Genomic DNA, 12,422 nt, shown 5'->3' with positions numbered 1-12,422 from the left:
CCACCTACATACAAATAACACTTCCTGTACACATGCTAAATAAACCTCCAGTATCAGAAACTATATTTGATGGGGACCCACAGTAACTAGAAAATCCTTCCGGTGCCCAATATGAAAACTAGGGCAGACCCAAATTTCGGAGCCATAATCCCCGATTGTAATCTCCATCGACAAAGCAGAATTCCTGGGTTTTCTTCCACAGACTTGTCATAAAGGCATTTCTGTCTCCAAACACCAGCCCTGTTCAGGATATTAATGACTTGTGTATGTGCTAATAAGATTCCCAGGTATCTGCATCCTTGTTTACAAACCATTCTCTCCACAAGCGGCATCACCAAATTTAGAGATCCCTAAAGGGAAGCCAGGATTCCCGGGTCACGTCCCTACTCCCAAGAAGGGAACGACCTTTTCTTGTCGATCTAGTGGGATCCTTAGCGAAGCCCACAGATCCCATCTTCCCACAGCCTTCTCTCCCCAGACTCAAGGACCTGCAGCCCTCCTCGCCGCCATGGAAGAAGAGCTGGAGCGCAGGGAGCGGCCCCGCAAAACTGGCCGCCACTCTTTCGAGGCCAACTAAGGGCACCCGACAAAACGTTCAGGGCGCCTTTCCCCCAACTTCCAAGTGGAGTTAAAACACATCCAATTCCCACCTCCTATACACTAAGCCACAACGCCAACGCCGCCGCCGCCATTCTTCTCCGGGAGCAAAACCCCAAACGCTTCCAGCCCAAAGGCCAGGCCTTGCCCTTCTTCAGTTCGCCTGCGGAGGTGAGCGAAGCGGCGGCCACGCTCCCCTCGCTCGACGCTGCCGCTACCGGGACTCGCCAGCCTCCTCCTCCTCCCCCTCGACTACCGCGCCATGCCGGGCTGGGGAAGACGGGAGCCCCGCCGCATCGACGTGAGGGCGAGAGCCGGTGCCCCGCGGGGCCTGCTCCCAACTCCAGCCCGTCGTCGTCGTCGTCGTCGTCCCCACACGACTCCTGAGAGAAGTTGGCGCGGCGCTTCGAACACGCGCAGCCCCCGGGAGGCGTTATGTCTTCGGCAACGGGCTTCTCCTCCCCCACCGAAGGAGCCTCTTTTCTCCTCAGGGCTTTTGGGGTGGGGGGGGAGGGGAAGAGGAGGAGGAGGAGGCCCCCTGTCTCACCCCAAAGCGGGAGCGCTTCGTGTCCTCCCTCACACTCCCTTGCCTTCCTCTCCTGACTAGGCCTTCGCCCCTCACTTCGGGAGAGCGGAATGAGGGAAACCAACCGCCGCCGGCCGCCCTCCCCCACCTACGATGAAACTTGCTTCGCTCCCTCTTCCCCCCCCCCCCACCTCACAACGACTCGGGCCAAACTTCTCTCGGCTCCCCCTCAGGGGCCACGTCTTTCTCATACGCACCTTCCCTCCCCCCCCCGCCCGCATTTTGGTTCAGCCCCACGCATTACTCTCTCTTTCCTCACCCCACCCCCACCCCTCGCGCGCGCACCTCACACTCCGGACGCCTCACCTGAGGGAGGTGTCAGCCGGCTCTTCACATGGCCCCGCCGCGCTGAGGGAAAGGTCGGACCCCGCGCCGCAGCATGGCCTGCGGGAAAGGGTGGGCGGCGGCGGCGGCGGCCACCGGCTGAGGCTGGTGCGAGGGGAGAAGGGTGGCGCAGGCCGAAGCCGCACCAGGCGAGGCCGTCGTCGTCGTCGTCTCTGGCCAGGAAGCCGAGCTCAGCCAACGAACGAGCGAAGGAGCGAGCGCCGGGGCGAGCGTCGTCGGCTGCGGCGCCTCGCCGCCGGGTCCTAGCGCCCCGCCGTCGCCGCCGTGACCGCGCCAAGGCTTGACCCGGCAAACACCGCCGCTGAGGAGAGGAAGGGGAGGGGGAGCGACCGGGGTTCCTCGGCGGGAGTCCCTCCAAATAAACGAACACGTAACCAGATGCGTAAAGGCGTAGCGGGTAAAGTTGGCTGCGGAAGCGGAGGGAAAGCCCTGCGAAGGGGGTGGGTGGAACTGGAGAAAAGGACCTTGCTCGGCTAACACCGTGCAACTTCAGCTCCGGGCGAAAGGGATGCCCACGTTTCGTGTGGATCTGGGTTCGATTCCCGGCCTCTCCAGTAGGGTTTGGAAGAAGAGCCTCCTGCCTTCGACCGTCTCAAGGGCTGGCCACGTGGGAAAAGGTAACAAGCTTGTTGTCTCCTGCTCTTCTGGAGGGTAGGACTCGAACCCGCGGCTTCAAGTTGCAAGGAAGGAGAGAGGATACCAGGAAGAATTTTCTGGCAGGAAGATCTGTTCGACAGCGGAACGGTCTGCCAAAGGAGGTTATGGGCTCTCCTTCCATGGAGGTTATAAAGCAAGAGGTTGGGTGGCCAACGGTCATGGATGCTTTAGCTGAGATTCCTGCTTTGCAGTGGGTTGGACTAGATGACCCTCCAGGGTTTTCCAAATCTACAATTCTATGAAACCCTGAGGAGAGCCATTGCCACTCAGAGGAGCAGGCCTGGCTCAGTATAAGGTTGCTTCCTACTGCCCTTTGAAAATGCCTTATCTTAAGTCAGGGGTGGCTAACCTGTGTTGCTGAGCTGCAATACTAGACTACCCAGGGCAAGGGAGTACAGTGGTACCTTGGGTTACATACGCTTCAGGTTACAGACTCTGCTAACCCAGAAATAGTACCTCGGGTTAAGAACTTTGCTTCAGGATGAGAACAGAAATCGTGCTCCAGCGGCGCAGCAGGAGGTCCCATTAGCTAAAGTGGTGCTTCAGGTTAAGAACAGTTTCAGGTTAAGAACGGACCTCCAGAACGAATTAAGTACTTAACCCTAGGTACCACTGTAAATGGGATGGGGTGATGTAGTCCAGCAACATCTGGAGGGCAACAAGTGAGCCGCCCTTGAGCTGAATGCACACCATATGTTTAAAGAATCCTAGGTACCGTTGCTCACCTCATAGAGCTACAATTCCCAGCACCCTTAACAAACTACAGTTCCCAGGATTCTTGGGGTGAGTGTGCTTTAAAGGTATGATACGTACACAAGCTTGATTTAAGCATTTGTATGCCACCTTTCTGGGCTAGTGTCCTCTCATTCCATGCTAGGGTGGGACGGGAGCGGTTAAGAATAGGCACACTGTACCTGCTCTGAGTGTCTACCTACACAGGTTTGCCATCTGCATTCACATTACTTGGTGAACAACACAGCAGCCGTTGCAATGATTTGCATGTGTGAGTGAACCATCACTGGTTAAACGCTACTCATATATATACTTTAAACACAGCAATCTTGGTGCAGAGGCTAGACTAGAGGGTTGGCTTTTTCAGAACCCAAACCTGGCCTTGAACTCTAGCTTGGGATTAACCTAATGCAAATGTGCTTTATGGGGATAAAAACAGGGAGAAGCCATGTAAACACTAAAGATACGGTTGCAAATCAAACTGTCAAATGATGGGAAAGCAAATGATGTGCTCCAGCTCTCAGTTTCTCTCTGTTGTTAACTTCACCTGTTCAATGGCCGCATCCTGGCATTCTGTAAACAAGTTTCAGGGCAAAACCCTAGTTTGATGTGGAGTGTCTACAGCAGGGGTGGGGAACACATAGTTCACATTGGTGGACTCCGCTGCTAGCACGCATGCGCAATGGTCAGGTTTAGTGAGAATTGTAGCCCACATGTTCCTCACTTCTGGTCTAGTTGAGAGGGAGGAGCGGTGATTTTTAATTTTTTTGTGGTTTTTTTGAGTGAGGCATGGTAGATGGAGGGGGACAATGCTAAAGCAATATGGGGGAGAGAGCCCGATTACATGACAATTGTAGCTTCTCATTTTTTAGATGTTTGCCTGTGGGATTTATGTCAGCGTGGACAGTGGCTAGGAAGATGGGAGTAAGGATGCTGTAGCGTAGAAGGCTCATATTGCTGCTGTGTTGTTGCTGCTGGAATGGCATTTACTAGGATTGTGATCACCTAGTGGCAAGTGGCAAGACTCTTGAGAGTGCAAGAATGCACTCTCAAGAGAGTGCAAGACTCTTGAGAGTGCAAGATGGACTGCAAGAAGATCAAACCTATCCATTCTGAAGGAAATCAGCCCTGAGTGCTCACTGGAAGGACAGATCCTGAAGCTGAGGCTCCAATACTTTGGCCACCTCATGAGAAGACTCCCTGGAAAAGACCCTGATGTTGGGAAAGATGGAGGGCACAAGGAGAAGGGGACGACAGAGGACGAGATGGTTGGATAGGGTTCTTGAAGCTACCAGCATGAGTTTGACCAAACTGCGGGAGGCAGAGGAAGACAGAAGTGCCTGGCGTGCTCTGGTCCATGGGGTCACGAAGAGTCGGACACGACTAAACAACAACAAATGCCGACCAACAGTAAAGAAAGATTCCTTCATTTGAAGGAGCACCAAGACTAAAAGGAAGATGGTTGATACTTATCAAATTAGAGGAATGACCCGGCTCCTTGTTTCGCCCACAGACGGCAACAAAGTGAGATTAATTAATTAATTAAATTTACAGCCCACCTTTCATTGATACCAATACCAGGGCAGGTCACAATCCAAAATAAATTACAACAACCAAGTGAATTAAAAAGCAAATTCATCAAAATACAAAACAGGTGCAGCTTAAAAACCAACAACCCAGCGAAGGCTAAAATGATCACCCACTAAAGAGTTAAGATAATTAAGATACCTGAGCAAACAAATGGTGTGAATTGACACAATAGCAATGTCAGCACCTGTTGTACTTGTGAGGAGGGCATTCCACAGACCATGGAGAAGGTTTCACTTCTTAAGGCACATGGGAAAGAGCAAGGGGGGGGGTGTCACAAGGGAAGGCATGCTTTTTGATGTCATTGCACTGAAATAAATGGGAGGCTCTCGTGTGGGAGGGTAGAAGGAAAGCCAGAGAGAGCCCAGGATGAGAACCTTATTTCTGAGGTCATTGTAGAAATATAGAAATGGGTGTTAAACAACTTGCCAGACAATCTGCAAGATCGAAGTGTAGTGACAGGTAGTTCAGCAGAGGCACATGAGGGATGTTCATATTAAAAAAACTGATGGAGGAAAGAAATTTCACAAGATAGGCCTTTTGATGCCAGGAGCATGAAGGTGTAGTTACCAAGTTACAGGGGTCAGCACCCTGAGTCCAAAAAACAATACAATGAGGAAGAATTTCTGTAGGCTGGTGATGGAGCGCTCTACATATTATTAGTTCTTTGGGCTGACTCTTCAGCTCAGGAGTTACAGTGGTGCCTCGCAAGACGAAATTAATCCGTTCCACGTCTTGCGGTTTTTTCGTCTTGCGAAGCACGGCTATTAGCGGCTTAGCGGCTATTAACGGCTTAGCAGCTATTAACGGCTTAGCAGCTATTAACGGCTTAGCGGCTATTAACGGCTTAGCGGCTTTAAGAAAAAGGAAACAAACTCGCAAGACGTTTCGTCTTGCGAAGCAAGCCCATAGGGAAATTTGTCTTGCGGAACAACTCAAAAAACGGAAAACTCTTTCGTCTAGCGAGTTTTTCGTCTTGCGAGGCATTCGTCTTGCGGGGCACCACTGTATAACATTATCTTCTGCTGCACTATAAGCGCCATCTCTGGATGTGACCAAGAAAAATAAAGTTTATGTGCCTATCTCCCCTAAAATGTACACTCACCATGGGCTTGGGAGTTCCGTCAACATGTATTTGTCTCAGCACACTTTTATAAAAGTGAATGAGAGATTATTTGTTCCATTCCTCTCACATATGATGTTCCTCGTGCTTTTTTTTTTAATGTGCCTTTGCTGCTTTGTGTGCCCACTGTGACATTTTAGTTAGTCCCAATAAAGGGAAGTGACTTTATTTTAGATGAACATTTTATACTGGTGAAAAATGACACGTATCAAACTGTAGCTGTGGGAAAGACATATGAGGGAAAGTGTCTTAATTTTGTGTTACGAAAGGTCAAGTCTCTCAACCATGTGCAATTTCCTCCAATATGTCTTTGGTTTTCCTTTCTTTTCTTTTTTGGCTGCTTATATCCCCTTAGTGCTTCAACCTTTTGAAGTATGTGTGTGTGCGCGTGTGCTGCTTTAAAGCAAATGATGGAGCTAAACTTCCCCTACTGAGTTCCAAGTTACTGAAAACTTGATAGCCTCAATCGCAGTTTTGTGGGCGGCTGCTTCACTTTATGACACTCTGATCTGTATAGTTCTAGGATTAACACAATTCACAGGCTGAAGTGCTAGCAAATCTTTCAAGGCTGGTATACTCTGAACAGCTTCTGACAAGCCCACACAACGGAAGACGCGTACGCTGGGCCTTCAAAGCTGCGATGCTCTCCCCTGTGCAGATACGCTCCACTCCCTGCCAGCTCTGGCGTTGCAGCACTTGTGGTTATTAGGAGACTGGAGCTGCCAGAGCCCTGCCAGCTCCTCCCTGAGATGCAGAGGCCAGCATCAACAGAGCCCAAAAATTACATCTCTTGTGGCTGCAGGACAAGCTGAGCCAGAGGACAAGGGGAAAGACACCAGAGGGCAGATGGAGGACACAGGAAGAACACACACACACACAATCCCACAAACAACAGAAGAGATTGGTAGAAAAATATATACATCCCTGTGCTCTCGCCCTGCCCAGAAAGGGTAATAGGGAAATCCAGAATTTACAGGGAGCACAGATATTTTGGGGGGGGGGGGGGGAGGAATGAGACAGAACAAACCTTTCCCAGTTCCCAATTAGCTCCATTCTGTGCTGAATCCAGGCAGCTGAGTCAGCCAGACGCAGCAAAACAACTCATCATTGTTATCTAGCCTCAGCTCAGCCTCCCACCTCAAAGCGTTGGAAGCCAGTCATTAATTAATCATTGTTTAGGGGTTTGGCTGTTCTCTGCTGAAGGAGAAACTGAGGCAGATTGCCGCGGTGCGGCCCGGCACTCTCATCAAGGTCTCATGCAGTCAGCAGAAGGAGGGAGACTCCAGGGTCACAGCGCTGCCTTGCTCCCTCTTATCACATGCTCACAGTAGCTCTGCAGGCTTTGCTGAAAGTCGTATTTGCAGTCCACTCAAGGCTGGGTGCAAGCATTTATGGAGAGATCCTTTACCTGCAAATGTGCCGCCCCCTCCTCCACCCACCAAGCAACTTCTACCCCCAGGAGGCTTTGAAGACAGCCTTTGCCAACTTGTGCCTTCCAGGTGTTTTGGAAGACAACACACATCAGCCCCAGCCATCACAGCTTAATAGAATCCTACCACGTAGGTCCTGGTACCTGGAGTGATGTCAATGGATAGTCAAATGAAACATTTGCAGAAGAACACAAAACATCATATTTCTTGGGGCTGGAGAATTGAAAGAGCCCCCTCATTTTATTTTATTTTTTAAAAACCCACAACACACCATCATTCTGTTCCCCGCTTCCACAAAACATGAAGGTGTTAAAAGCGTATTTGCCACTCCAATATTCCAGTAAGGAATCCAAGCTCTCGAAATCGTAATCCACTAGCAATAAGTTAAAGCTGCCAAGAAGGCCCACAGCATCACCACTGTGAATCAGGCTACCGCAAAGAAAAATAAGCCTGTGGTTTAGGATGTAACCCTAAATACAATTTACCTGGGTGTGAGTCCCATTTTTAACTCAGTGGGACTTGCATAGGATTGCACCGTAAGGGAGAACAGTCAATGTCCCATTGGAATCAACACTGACATCTTTTTATTAATCTGGATTATACCTGCATCTGTACCATTATGTACTCTACTGCCCTATGTATTCTGAACTGAGAGCTAAATACATTTGTGAACTATTGTGTAAGATGCCTGATGTGGATGATCGAGTGAAGATCACATATTTGCTGTCTCGATCCAGTAAGTTCATGAGTTGCAAGATTCGCGGTTGCAGCCCCAAAACTGAGAACGTTCAACAATATGGTGGACTGTAAAGACTGATCGGTAATGTAATATAGATACTTATATACATTAAAATTCAAACCTACACAAATATGTATAACTCGGTTATCACTGTATTTTAACAGGGTATCTATGCATATTCTATGCACAGCATGCATATCATACTTCCCCCCCCCTTTTTTGGTTGCAATGACCAGGATGGTCGCAACAACAAATAAACTTTAACTTGATACCCAACATTCCCGCCCCCAAACACGCAATGCAATGCAATGCAATCTCATTCATCTATTAAAGGTAAACCCCACTGATTGCAATGCTTCTTCCTCCCAGGTAAATAAGTATAGGATTGCAGTTGCAATTTCGTTAAAAGAGAATATGGGGGGGGGGGGGCCTAACTTGCCAGGAAGTCAGGTCATCTGCCTCACAAAGAGGAAGCAATGCTTCTGAATACCAGTTGTTGGAAAACACAAGAGCAGACGAGTGTTCTTGTGCTTAGATCCTGCTTCCAGGTTTCTGCAAAGGGATAGGTAAGACCAGGACTAGACAGGCCATTGGTTTGATCCATCAGGGTCTTCTAACGTTCTTATAAGCCCCCACCCTTAATGCTGACTAAGTGGTGGCAGACTGTGGCTTCAGTTATGAGGAAAAGACACTCTACGCACACACAAACGTGCCTCTCTTTATTTCATCTCATATTTCGGGACAACCGTGCTGTTGAAAAGAAAGGTCAACAGCACAAAAATCTCAGCTTTGAGGCTTAAAATACGATAATTTACAGCCCAAGTCTTTCGGACAGACATGCAATTATTTTGTTTTAACAGCAATGTTCTCTGGAGATGCAGCACATTCTGGAGTCTTGGTGCTAACAGCAAACAACACAACGTACCCTCAGTCATTCAGACATCACACAGATACAAGGGCACTGTCCTTGTAGGAGGAACACCGAGCCAGCGCCGAGTTCCTAGCCGCACAGGGTTCCAGTGACCTTGTGGGTGGGAAAACAAGGGATATCCAGCCATTTTAGGAATGCACGCCTACATGATGTCACCATCCAAATACTTCCTCTCCCATGCAGATAATGTAGTTCTAGCCATGAAAACACAGTGGCTCATCTTCCAGCCTGGGGCCATTCACCACTTGCCACTAATAATCCCAGTCTGCCCAGCACCTCCAGAACCAGACTCCCTGCAGGGGGTGCTGGGATGAACCAGACAGGCCCATTAAAGCAAAAGCAGCCAGCACTCAGATCCCTTTTAACCCAATGAGTGAAGCAAGAGAAATTTGCCTGTCTCCTTTGCTGGAGGCAAAAGTAGGTTATGGAGTGAGTTGCAGAAATCTTCCTGTGTTCACTAGCGTAGGGTGGGGGATGGAAAAGATCTGAGAGGCTGGCTGGCTGGCAGAGGGAAACACAAAACAGATGCAGGAGAAAATCCCATTGCTTCTCTTCTCCCCCCCCCCTCCCCATACACAAATATATGCCTGTCCATGCTATGACTCAAAAGTGTGACATGTTTGGATGGAGACGTGATGCCTGTTTGCCAACACTTGTCTGTGACAACATAATTAGATCTGTACAAGAATGGTGTTTATCTTACCTTTTCCTGCTAGATTCAAGAGATCGCCCTGCAGGTTGCCAGTTCCAGAAAGAATTAAGCAAGTGAATCATTGCTTCAGAACTCGCAAGCCATTCTTCCCCAGTGCCCCCTTAGGGATAATAATACTGGCCTACCATGCAGGAGACTCTTGAGAGTCCCATGGACTGCAAGAAGATCAAACCTCTCCATTCTTAAGGAAATCAGCCCTCAGTGCTCACTGGAAGGACAGATCCTGAAGCTGAGACTTCTGTACTTTGAGACTCCAATACTTTGGCCACCTCATGAGAAGACTCCCTGGAAAAGACCCTGATGTTGGGAAAGATGGAGGGCACAAGGAGAAGGGGACGACAGAGGATGAGATGGTTGGACAGTGTTCTCGAAGCTACCAGCATGAGTTTGACTAAACTGCGGGAGGCAGTGGAAGACAGGAGTGCCTGGCGTGCTCTGGTCCATGGGGTCACGAAGAGTCAGACACGACTAAACAACTAAACAACAACAATAACCATGCAGGACTGTTTTAAGGATTGCTGAGAACCAGGCAATATATGCAGTAGGTAAGAATACTGAACCCTGGATTCAAGTCCTTAGCCATCAAGTTCATTGGCTAAACTTGGGCTAAGTTTCTGTCAAACTGACCTTACATGGTTGCCGTGGTTATAAAATTGGTTACCGGCACGCACAATACCACAGCATTTTAGAGGGAAGGCAGGAGGCAAATGAGATAAATTTAAGCTGATATAGAACACAGAGGACGCATCGTTTCTTCTCCAGAAAGGATACTTGGAGTTGTAAAGCAGACAGGACTTAATCTCCTCGCTTTGCTTTATTTAGTTGCCACTCTAGATTCCATCAGATCTGTATCCAGGAATCCTAAACTTATTTGCAATCTCTCTCTGGAATACCTGATCACAAGAAAAACACCTGGTTCACCACATACCTTTCCATGTGGTACAGAATATGGCAAAGACATGGTCCTTGCACAGAGAAGGTCACAGGCTAAAAGCTGCGTGTCTACTTTGCTCAAGAGCAGGACGTGGAAGGAAGGGCTCTGGGGTTTTTTTCTCCCTGGAAATGCGGAGAAAGTGCAGGATAGCCAAATATTGCAAGTGCAGACCCCAAAGCAGCCACTGTACCAGTGATTATGATGGGCTGTAGTGTGGATCCTCCTAAGGGTCAACTTATACATTATACTTGTCTAAGATTAAACCAACCCATCCTTCTACAGTGGTACCTCGGGTTAAGTACTTAATTCGTTCCAGAGGTCCGTTCTTAACCAGAAACTGTTCTTAACCTGAAGCACCACTTTAGCTAATGGGGCCTCCTGCTGATGCCGCCCCGCCGGAGCACGATTTCTGTTCTCATCCTGAAGCAAAGTACTTAACCCGAGGTAATATTTCTGGGTTAGCGGAGTCTGTAAACTGAGGCGTATGTAACCTGAGGTACCACTGTATGAGTTGAGTTGAGAGGGTGAAACTGAATGAGCCATCGCAGAACTCGCTGCGCCTCTAACAAAATACTTCTGAAGGGAGCTCCGTTCAGCTTTGAGACATCAAAGCCCTCTGTTGGGCATACGTCAGAGGATGGGGCATCACATGGCTCAGTCGGTAGAGCATGGGACTCTTAATCTCAGAGTTGTGGGTTCAAGCCCACGTTGGGCAAAAGATTCCTGCATTGCAGGGGGTTGGAGTAGTAGATGATCCTCATGGTCCCTTTGAAATCTATAGTTCTATGTAGGACTGAGCAGCAGGGCTGCACTACAGGCCCTGCCCCCAATGTTGTATGGTGTTATTACTCCTGACCCTAATGTCCACACTTTTAAGTGCGGACACCTGCAAAGGAAAGTCCACTTGCATAAACCTGTAAAACATACAGACATGCATTCTGGAACCCAGCATGAAATCCAGAACACATGAAAGCCTAAGTGTCTATGTGTGTAGGCTTTGCTTTCTGTGCTTTTCCGTGGCATCTGTAGCTGATATGTGGGGGCTGCAGGTCCTTGCAGGGCAGGATGGCTCTGCAGCTTCGTTCTATGCTTGAAGGAGGCCAGTATGTTAAGTCATCAAGCGATGAGAAATCAAGCAACGTTACATGCATGTGTGAACCAGCCTCCCTCCCCACAATAATATGCTGGGGCAGACTGCAATCTCTTGTAACGGTGGAGAAAGGGGGCCACTCTTCAGAGTAAAATACTACAAAATGCACACAGAACCTGACAGCTGCTCACATCTCCTCCCCTCCTCTCTGCAACACAAAACAAATCAGGACATCGGGAAAATCCAGGTGTATGGCAGCCCAAGTCGGCAGTTCCGTTTCCCCATAAAAACAGCTCAAAATTGCATTTTTTTAAAAAAGCGATATTGCCCAAAAAGCTCAACAACTTTTCTGTCTGAATTTTCACTGCTTGAAATATGGCAACCCTAGACAAGACACAGCATGCTTCCTCTGGCTGCTGGGAGAGCAGAGGAACCGCTGCATTTTTATACTCTTTGCAAGGACCGCCCTTGTCTGTCCCCTTCTGACCTGTGACCTTGCTGACTGCAGGTTGCCCAGTGAGAAGGAGGCATCTTCTACAGAAGGGGAATCGGTTTATCGCCCCAGCCTGTGGACAGTACTCCATTCTGGGCAACCTTCCCCACATGCTAGTGGTGGGCAAGACCAGTGGGGTGCAGAAACAAATGTAAATTTTAAACTTTGGACAGTTGGCTTGCTTCTACAAGCAGAAGGCATTGTCACAGTTCAAGGACACAATACAGCCACACAAAAACACTGGTTTTGTGGGGGTGTTTGTGTGTTTTGCAAACTGGGGCCAGTGAGGGTTGTGTCCTTGGGAAGATTTCCAAAGGTCAGATATAGAGAGGTCTGTATTTGGCTCCCAAGCCTGAGGTTCCTCACCCTTCTAGGGTCAGGCTGATCTAAAGCAGAAACCTGGATTCAGTTCTGAGACCCTCTTGCTGAGCCTTTCCCCACGAGGTGCCCACCAGTCGTTTTAGAC

The 12,422-nt window shown here is 48.9% G+C and overlaps 1 protein-coding gene across 1 annotated transcript in view; it reads right to left on the bottom strand.

The window, feature by feature from the left end:
* Positions 1–1,691, bottom strand: part of BAZ2A (bromodomain adjacent to zinc finger domain 2A) — a 42,153-nt gene extending 40,462 nt beyond the window's left edge. Inside the window, exon 1 of the mRNA XM_080996572.1 lies at positions 1,490–1,691. The gene's annotated coding sequence lies outside the window, so the exon portion shown is untranslated. The remainder of the gene's footprint in view (positions 1–1,489) is intronic.
* Positions 1,692–12,422: the final 10,731 nt, after the last annotated feature.

Source organism: Podarcis pityusensis (assembly GCF_964106645.2).
Source record: "Podarcis pityusensis genome assembly, chromosome: 2".
Lineage (NCBI taxonomy): Eukaryota > Metazoa > Chordata > Lepidosauria > Squamata > Lacertidae > Podarcis > Podarcis pityusensis.
Note: the sequence above shows the minus strand (reverse complement) of the source record. Positions and strands in the feature narration are given on the sequence as shown.